The sequence below is a fragment of the Puma concolor genome, chromosome A3 (genome assembly GCF_028749965.1).
Source record: "Puma concolor isolate L17-30 chromosome A3, mPumCon1.1.hap2, whole genome shotgun sequence".
Lineage (NCBI taxonomy): Eukaryota > Metazoa > Chordata > Mammalia > Carnivora > Felidae > Puma > Puma concolor.
The window spans coordinates 49328014-49338375 of record NC_141669.1 but is presented as its reverse complement, the minus strand read 5'-3'; the positions used below and the strand labels follow the sequence as shown (position 1 = coordinate 49338375).

General features: G+C 43.5%; 1 long non-coding RNA gene across 1 annotated transcript; it reads right to left on the bottom strand.

Annotated features, from left to right (window-relative positions):
- Positions 1 to 897: 897 nt before the first annotated feature.
- On the bottom strand, positions 898 to 7908 carry LOC147582428 (uncharacterized). The gene is made up of 3 exons (XR_015249095.1): positions 7527 to 7908; positions 1158 to 1260; positions 898 to 987 (listed from the first exon to the last, which is right to left on the bottom strand). It is a non-coding gene; the product is annotated as an uncharacterized LOC147582428 (long non-coding RNA).
- Positions 7909 to 10362: the final 2454 nt, after the last annotated feature.

The following is a 10362-nucleotide window of genomic DNA, read 5'->3' as shown; positions in this document are numbered from 1 at the left end:
TGCCCAGGCTGACACCTCCTTTACTTTCTTCATCTCAGCCAACAAGGGTAAATACACATAAACGGAACTTTAACAAATCATACAAGCAACAGCAAGCCACTCTAACCAACAGCAAGCCACTGTAAAAGCGAGAGTTTGCAGTTATTAAAAAATATATATATGAGAAGACTGAACTGTGAAGCATGCCTAGTGAAACTGCTAATAGTTGTCCTTTAAGAAAATGCAAGTTAGATCTTTTAGCCACAATATATATGACCCTAAAAAGTTACCCAAAATATAAATATCTCTTTCTACTTTTATATTGAAAATACCATGGACTCATTATAAAACTGAAATATCTTACTATAATTTTAGTCTCATGACCTATTTAAAAATTATGTTTTGGGGTGCCTGGGTGGCTCAGTTGGTTAAGCGTCCGACTCTTGATTTCTGCTGAGGTCATGATTTACCAGTTTGTGAGTTGGAGCCCCACATCGGGCTCTATGCTGACAGCCAGGAGCCTGCCTGGGATCCTCTCTCTCCCTCTTTCTCTCTGCCCCTCCTACTCAAAATAAATAAACATTTTTTTAAAAATTACACTTCAGGAGCACCTGGGTGGCTCTGTTGGTTAAGTATCTGACTTCGGCTCAGGTCATAATCTCATGGTCCATGAGTTTGAGCCCCATATCGGGCTCTGTGCTGACAGCTCAGAGCTTGGACCCTGCTTTGGATTCTGTGTCTCCCTCGCTCTCTGCCCCTCCCCCACTCACACTCTGCCTCTCTCTCTCTCTCTCAAAAATAAATATACATTAAAAAAAATTACACTTCATATGTGGCAAATTAAAAGTCACATTTTTAGAGGAATAAGAAATAGTAGAGCTTAAAACAGACTATAAAATTTAAATTAGCTCAACCTACCAGGGTAACTGAACTGGACATTGTGCCCTCTTTCAGTGTTTCCTTACAAGACTGCCTGCAGTGGTTCCAAATTCCTCCAAGACTCATTTCCTATAAATGTGAACGGTGTGAGCTTGAGAAAACCATAGACAAATTAGAGCGTGTTGGTCTGAAAAGTAAATGGGCAAGCAGGACAGATGACAAAACGTACCAAACTATCCATTTCCTTGAAAAGAGTGCACTAACCCAGTGCTAAAACTAGAGTAATTTCTATTACTCACCTGGTCTGTGCAACCAGCAACCAGTCAGCCTTCTGTGTCTGGGCACAGCTGATGGAGTTTGGGATCTACTTTGAGTGTGAACAAGGAGTCTAAGACCATGGTCCTAACAGAAGAAGAGATGATAAATGAAAGGCTTGATTCATTTGCTTCACCTAAAAGTCCACACTTGGAATTCTTTAAATTAGTGAGTTTGATTAATGTATTTACCATATGGCCCATTTGCTTTATTTCTAATGGTTGAATGCACTTCTCAGAAGCACAGGGTTTATTTGTAATGAGATGTACAGGGTGACAGAGCATCCACGCAGATGTGTGAACTAAAGCCCCTGGGCATACAGGAAATTTGGTCAGGTTATGGGGTCTTCTCTGCCCTTCAAACCCCTGCTTGCCGGAACTTTCTTCCTTACTCTACTTCCTCTTCCCTTGTCTTTGATCTTCCCACTATACAACTATTAGCTGTATCCTTCCCTGCAACCTTGAACATGCCGGAACCTGCTCCATCGTTTAAAACACATTAATAGGGGCACCTAGGTAGCTCAGTTGGTTGAGCATCTGACTCTTGATTTCTGCTCTGGTCGTGATCCCAGGGTTGTGGGATTGAGCCCTACGTTGGGCTCTGTGCTGAGTGTGGATCCTGCTAAATAGTTTCTCTCTCACTCTCTCTCTTTCTCCAAAATTAAAAAAAAAAAAAAACCCACATTATTGTTAAATAAACCTTCTACATTATGTACCCATTTATTGATGCTTCTCTAAATACAGTAAAACCTTGGATTGCAAGTAACTTGTTCTACCAGTGTTCTGCAAGACAAACAAACATTTCTAATAAATTTTAACTTGATAAACGAGTGATGTCTTGCAATACAAGTAGTACTTGACACAATGTCACATGATCACAGCTGAGCCAATGGTTGTTCTCTCTCTCTCTTTCTGCAGGATTGTGGGTGACCATCTCTCACCCATGCTCAGAGGCTTGGTCTCAGGCCGCAATGTTTGGCAGAAATCAGTGATTTTTCGGAACATTGGGAGGTGCCCACAATTGGCACTAGTGTATTTTTTGTCAAAGCACCTATGAACCACTCTTTGATTTTCCATCCAAGAGTAAGCTTAGGAATGCTTTGCTTCATTCTAGGTCAGGCCACCTGCAGGTATAGACCCTTTCCTCGGCTGCATTAAATATAGTATATGACAAGAGTTCATTAATACTATACTGTGCGAGCGTATACAATGGTCCCCATGCAGAAAAAGATTCCATGCAGCCAAGAGATAGCAGTGATTCCATTAGTGATAGTGGAAGTCGTCCTTATTGTAATTATTTTTATATGAATATTTTGGGGTTGTGGAACAAATCATCTGAGTTTCCATTATTTCTTATGGGGAAATTCGCTTTGATGTACAAGTGCTTTGGATTACAAGCATGTTTCCAGAAGGAATTATGCTCACAAACCAAGGTTTTACTGTATTTATTTTCATAAGCAAAAGTCTCAAACAAATGGGTGTGTTTACCATCATTACTTTGGTAACCTCCATTCAGTACTCAACTCACTGTGGTCTGGTCTGTTCCCAGCACTCCCCTGAAACTGCCCTCATTAATTAAAGTCACCAAGAGCCCCCAAATTTCAACACCCAGTTACTGCTCCTGAACTTGTGCTGGTGACCTCCCTGCAGTGTTGGCCACGATTGGTCGCTTCCCTCAGCACACTTTTCCCTTCACGTGTGCACTTCCCCATCTCCTAGATCCCCTCCTACCTTTGTGATCCCTCCTCCTTTGTGACCTTCCTGAGCTGGCTTTGCTTCATAACAAACACATCTGTTCTTGTCACTAAAATCCTTCAGGGGTCTCCCGCCTCTCACAGGATCCAGTCTAGATTCCTTAGCCAAGCCCCTCAGGTCGGCCCCTGCCTGCCTCTCCCACTCATCCAGTAACAACCTGTGGAGCCTTCATCCCATCAGCCTCTTTACAGTCTCCCAAACATGTCAATGCTGTTTCACGCTTCCGTACCTTTTGTACAAAATGTTCTCGACGCCACCCCCATCCTCCCCTGAGGAATTCCAGTTCATCTTCTAAGACTCAGAACAAAGGTGAGCAATTCTGACAAGGCTTCCCTGCCCCCAAATTGAGGCAGAGCCTCCTGAGTCTGCAGCATCAGTGACACGTCTACACTGTGAGCTCTGCACCGTGTCGCCTCATCTGAGGCCCCGTGCTGCCAGGGCAGTGGGAGCTGGTTCTGCGGAGTTTGGCGCAGTGCCTGGCACTTAGTAGGTGCTACTACATGATTAGGGTGCAGGGGACATCACGCACTTATTTCTTTGAATTGAATTGAATTGGATTTGCTCTGAGCTTCTGACTGTCTCCATAAGGAAATGTAATCTCAGTCATTATTGGGGCATGCCATCTCCCCAGGGTCAGGGGAAGGTCCCTGGTGACGTAATCCATAAAGAGCATGCAGAGAGGGCCCTCTGGACTCTGTCCGCACTTGTTACCACATCTAGGCTTATTGTCCAAATCCTGCTTGGAACCAGGGGGCAGTTTCTGCTGAGGCCTGGGTCTTGGAATTTTTTTTTTTTTTTAATTTTTTTTTTTTTCAAAGTTTATTTATTTTTGGGACAGAGAGAGACAGAGCATGAACGGGGGAGGGGCAGAGAGAGAGGGAGACACAGAATCGGAAACAGGCTCCAGGCTCCGAGCCATCAGCCCAGAGCCTGACGCGGGGCTCGAACTCACGGACCGCGAGATCGTGACCTGGCTGAAGTCGGACGCTTAACCGACTGCGCCACCCAGGCGCCCCAGGGTCTTGGAATTTTTTTGCATAGATGTTCGTAAGGCCACAGCCCTTAATGTTTAGTTATTTCTACATCCCCCCTCCCCCTCCAGCAGCCCCCAGTGTGGGTGCTGGGTCCAGGTGTTCACACTTCATGAACACCCCAGTGATCCTGTTCTGTCTTTCCTATTCAGGGACTCCCTTAGCCTCAGTCAGGACGCACACCCTCAGAAACTCAAAGCCACCCCTCTCCCCTTACCGCACCCCCATATCCTTCCCCCCAACTCTTCTCCACCCCACCCACCCCCGCACAGAACAATACAATTCCCAATTCCCCTCAATGAATGTAGGCAGCTAAAAACAAAAAAACAAAAAAACGAAAAACAGGAATAAGGATGACTTCTCCTACTAGAAAGTCTGTTTTCCAAGACAAGGCCCCCCCCAAAACAAGCACACACCAGGGTCTTCCTACCTTCTTGAGGCAGAGGAAAGAAGAATACAGCAAAAAGAACACGATACAAAAGAATATCTCAGTACATTATTGTGCCACATAACCTTCAATGAATTTAATTAATCATGTAATTAAAAGCAGAAATGCCCATGAAAAACAAGAATGGATTTGCTCTCCCAAAGAAAGACACCTCCACCTGGCAGCCCTCCTCACTCAGACTAAGCCTCCTTATTCCTGCCCCAGGGAGGGAGGTCTAAAAATCTCTGGGATCCTCCCGTCTGTGGCCCAGGACGCCACTCACATGGCCAAGTTTATTTGAGCTGCTGACTTGGATTGCTGACATGGGCATTTACAGCAGCTGCACTAACCCACTTTCTCTCATGGATGATTTTAATCTCTTTAATTTTTGCCCAGCCTGTGAGAAACTGGGAGAGAGCATGGCTGGGAGGGGGCGGGAGGTAGACGGTGCAGGTCAGGAGCTGAGTGGTGGTTAAATCCTGTGGGAGGAAGCAAACGCGTGTGTAATCCTTTCAGGAAAACAAGCATTACTGGGGAGGAGAAAGCTGCCAATGTAACTTTGTTCCAAGAATAAATAGCACATTTTCCCTCAGTGTTTGCTTTTCTCTCTTTGATCCCCGTGAAACCCTCTGGAAATGCCTGGCCAGCATTTTTTTTCTCCCCTCCGAGCCTGGGGAGAAGGAGCCACAAGCACCCCCTTGAGATTCCTCAAACAGAGGCATAAAGTAGAGGCTCCCAGGTGATGCTGGAGCCAGGGAGCCTGTAGAAGCTGAGGACCCAGGCATTTTAGCGAGGTTTAGTCACCACAAATATGCCACGGTGTTTCCAAACATGTCATCACGATGCCCAGAAGCTGTTTAGAAGGGAATAATAAAAGAGAGGGTCTATGGCCCTCTGGGAGCCACTGGGAGCCATGACAGTTTGCAAACGGAAAGAAAAAGCAGAGCTGGTGTGGGTTAATGTTTAGCTTTGGTCCCAGGCAGTGGTAAATGCCTGCACGCAGAGAGTCTGACAAGAACATGCCCTGGCCATGGGGAGTTTATGGTTCAAATGTTCTAAAAACCACAGTCTGTAGTTGCATAGTTTTCCCCTCTTTTCCCAGATAGCTTCATTTCAGGGAGTTGTAGGCAGGACAATACCAGTGAAAGATAACGGCCTTGGCATCAAACAGACCTACACCCAGTTCTAGTTCTTCCACTTACTCGGTGTGAAGCAAGGTTAGTACTCGGTTTCCTCAGCTGTTGGATGGGAATGATAATGCTTACCTTATAGGACAGTCGTGGAAAAGGTAAAAAGTGTGTAAACTTAGCATCATGCTTGACTCTAAGCGGTCAATACATGCCAGTTCCTTATCACCACTGTCTTCCCACGACCTATCATTCAAGTCAGAAAATACTAATTAATGGCAAGACCTATACCAGGCTTACAGGGAAAGCCAAGAAGTAGAAAAACCCACTCAGTGGGCAGCTACATATAGCATCAGTCTTCAAGTCTGGAAGTAACAGGTACATGCGTTGTCATAATACTATGCAGGAGGCACTAATCAAAGGCTGATCCTGACAGTCAATTCTAAGGGTCCCCCAGAGGGTAGAGGTATCCAAGGGAAAGCTTTATGGAGAGGTGTGGACTTGCTCTGAACAAAGAGGCAAAGAGCAAGACATATTTTGAAAATGCTAATAGACTTACACTCCTTAGGATCCCCTTAAGGGAATTTTGGGACATTTTTGGAAAGGAAATTGGGAAATACAGTTGATTAAAGATGATGGCGTATTCTTTGTCACTATTCCTATGGAGAGGTAGCCTTTACTTCTCCTATTCTTGAATCTGGGCTGGTAGCAGAAACACGCCGTGCCAGTTTGGGACTTAGCCTTTAAGAGAATCAGCAGCTTGTCCTTCCTGCTTCTTGGAACTTTTGCTCTTGAGACACTGTCTCTTAGAACCCAGACACCATGCTGTGAGAAGCTCAAGCCATATGTAGAAGCCATGTGTAGGCTCTTTGATCAAATCCCCAACTGAGCTCCTGGCCAACAGACATTATTAAGACTAGCCATGTGAGTGAGCCATCTTGCATATCCCAACCCAGTCTAGCCCCAGATGACTGCGGTTGATGCCACATGGAGCAGAAGATCCACTCAAGTGATTCCAGCCAACCCACACAAGAGTGAGAAATAATAAAATGTTCCATGCTGCTAGATACGAATGCGGGAGTGGTATGTTATATGGCAGTAGACAATTGAAACAGGAAAGTACTTATGGGAGGTCTTGAACGCCAAACACCAAAGTGTATACTTGATCATCAATGCCATCATCATTATCGAAACTGTTAGTAAATTATCACTATGTGCCAGACACTATGTTATAAATTTTTAATATGCTCTTAAGATTTAACCTGCTTTTAAACTTGTGTGGTAGGTACTATTATTCATACTTAATAGTTAAGAAAACTAATATTCAGAAAGTTTTAGAAATGTGCTTAAGATTATACAGCCACCAAAAATAGTAAAGACGGGATTCAACCAGTCACACCTGACCAATCTCAAACCTGCCATCTTCTCCCTGCAAAAAGAATAAGCAGTTGGCATGCTGATAATTTTTGGAGATACAAACAACACTTCCAGCTGGAAATTGGCAGCCAGTTTGAAAAACACAAGCTGAGGTGCCTGGCTGACTCAGTCAGTAGAGCATGTAGCTCTTGACCTCAGAGTCATGAGTTCAAGCTCCCACATTGGGTATGGAGCCTACTTAACACACACACACACACACACACACACACACACACACACTCACACCCAGAAAACTGCCTGGGCTTGTCAAATCCAAGCAAAAAAATGGCAATGAGTCTAACTCCATTATTTAGTGACTGTATAGGTACGTAAGACAATATAGGAAAGATAAGAATGAAAAGTTTTTAAATAAGGGATAGGTCAGGAAATTAGAAACTACTTGTATTAGTTATCTCTTTCTGCATAATCACACGCCCCCCCCCCAAAAAAAAAAACCTTACTGGCTTATAATAACAATAATCATTTATTATTTTTCATGGTTTCTAGGGGCCAGGAGTTTGGAAGTGGCCCAATTGGGAAATACTAGCTTGGGGTCTCTCAGGAGGTTGACTGGGGTTTAAGTCATCTGTGGACTTACCTGGAACTGGAGGGTCCACTCCAAGTCTTCACTCCACTCACACAGCTGGCAGACTGATGCTGATTATTGGCGGGTGTCTCAGTTCCCCATCAGGTAGGCCTTCCAGAGGCCTGAGCGTCCTGGTGACTCGAAAACTGGCTTTCCCCAGAGCAAGACTTCCAAAAGGCCAACGCAGAAGCTGTAACATCTTTTATGACCTGGTCTCAAAAGTCATACACCATTCCTCCTACCTGACTCTATGTACAGAGCCATCCCTGATTGACACTGGAAAGGACTCCGTGAAGTCGTGAATACCAAGAGAAAGCAATCGTGGGGCTATATCAATGTGGCTACCACATCCCTTGATGTACTCTAAGTAATAAAGACTTTAAAGCAGGGCATTTGAGGCTTTCACATGTGTTTGCAGGACAAGGGAGCAAAAGTCAAGGAGTCTATTTGTGATGATCTCAGCCTGCGTTACCATCATAAGAGGGTCTGAAGAGCTTACTTGGAAGCTGCTTTAGATATCAGAAAACTTTGAGAAATTCCTTCCATCCATCTTAGCTGGCAACTCTGAAGCAAGAGATTCTCTAGAAGCTACCGTTGGCAATCTTAGCTGACTACTGTACCTGAGAGGTTCTTTCATAGGAGAGGACCCTGCAGCTGCTGAGAACTTCACACCTGCCTTCGATGAGCATGGACATTCCCACTCCTCTGCCTTCCAATTTCATGCAAATGTCTCTCAGTGACCAACATGACCCTGGGATCATAAAGAGAAGGGAACTCTGGGAAATGTCATTCCTGGCCTCTCCTTGGGTGATACAGGGAATCTGTGGGTGGAAGTGGGTGGTGGTGATACTGAGCTGACTACAGATAATCCAGCTGAAACTTTGGGGGGTTTTCAGTCAGTGAAACATGCATAATACTATGCAAGTTTGGCTTGAAATTCTCCCTTCTCCAAAGACAGTAAAAACAGTTTTTAAAAAATGTTTTTAATATTCATTTATTTTTTGAGAGAGGGACAGACAGAGCACAAGGGAGGGAGGGGCAACAAAGAGAGGGAGACACAGAATCCAAAGCAGGTTCCAGGCTCTGAGCTGTCAGCACAGATCCTGACGTGGGGCTCGAACTCACAAACCACGAGATCATGACCTTAGCCGAAATGAGATACTTAACCAACTGAGCCACCCAGGTGCCCCTAAATGTTTTTAAGTAAGATAAGGCATGCTCACAAACAAGAATGAGATAGCAACCAACAGGGGCTGAAGCCATAAATCTATGAATCCAGAAATGGACAGAGAGGGTTAGAATCCTAGCCCTTTAGGGATGTGATGGACTGAGTGTTTCCCCTTAAAATTCATGTTAAAACCCTAATCCCCTTGTGATAGTATTAGGCGTGGAAACTTTGAGAGGTGATTAAGTTTAGCTCAGGCCAGGAGGGTAGAGTCCCCATAATAGGATTAGTGTCCTTACGAGAAGAAGAAGAAAAACCAGAGTTGCTCAGTATCTCCAGAAGCACACAAAGAGGTTATGTGAGCATATAGTGAGATGGCAGTCATCTGAAGCCAGAAAGCCAGCCCTCCCCAGGAACTGAAACTGCCGGCATCTTGATCTTGGACTCCAGAACTCTGAGAAATAAATGTCTGTTGGTTAAGCCACCTAGCTTGTGGTGTTTTAGCATAGCAGTCTGAGCTAAGATGAGGAATTTCAACTCCTGAAGCATGATGAGACTTAAAAGCACCCTGTGCCTGCCAAGACACCAGAGCTAGGCTCACCTCATCAGCAATGACCACTGAAAGCTGAGACCACACTTAGGACTGTGGTTTGTTAACAGTTTGGCTTTACATCAAGTGATTGTCACCCATCCACATCTTGAAGAGAAAGGCCTTACATGTATTATCTCCTTATTGAAATTCACAACTTTCTTACATTAGTTTCATCTTTTTAACTTCCCCAAATTATTTCATTAGATTTACCAATAAATTCTACTCTCTTTGCCTCATTTCTTCCATCCCATGTCATCAGCATGAATGTACATATCTTCTTGCTGAAGTACATCCTTTAAGTAACTCTTTCTCCAAGGGTCTATGAAAGGTCAGTACTCATGCTTTTTATATTTCTGAGAATATCTTTATTTTCTCTCCTCATGTACAGGAGTGTACAGTTTGATTGGGTATAGTTTGGGTACAGTTTATGTATCTTTTTCTCTCCTCGTGTACAGTTTGATTGGGTACAGAATTCTAGGTTGGCAGAGATATTCCTTCATAACTTTAAAGGTGTTACTGTCTTCTGGCATCTGTTGTTACTAATGTAATGTCTTTTGTCAGTTTAACTGGTTTTTTCTTTTATCTCTATTAATTGGTAACAATTTCTCTTTATCCTTCATGTTCTGGAGTTCCCATTAATATGTCCACTTGTGAGTTTATTTCATCCTACTCAGCACCCTGTATATTCTTACAATCTTAAAACTCATATTTTTCTGTTGTTCTGACATTCTGCTATTATTGCTTCTAATATTGATTTTCTGCCATATCCCATTTCCTTTATTTTTTACTTCTTTATATCCTCTTTAATTTGTGTTGGAAACTTTTTGCCTGCCTTCCATATCATCACATTCATTTTTTTTTAAATCTCTAGCTCTATAGCTTCTGTGTGATTTCTACCATACCATATGCCAATTCATCAATTATCTCTAAAGAGTTCCCAATCTAGAGCTTATTTTATGTATTGATTTGTATTTTAAATTTCAGAGAATATACTGACATTTCCAGGATTTCTGATTCTTTTTTTTTTTTGCTATGTCAAGATTCTCCTATGTTCAGGATTCATATCGAAATTGTTTTTGTTTCACAAATCC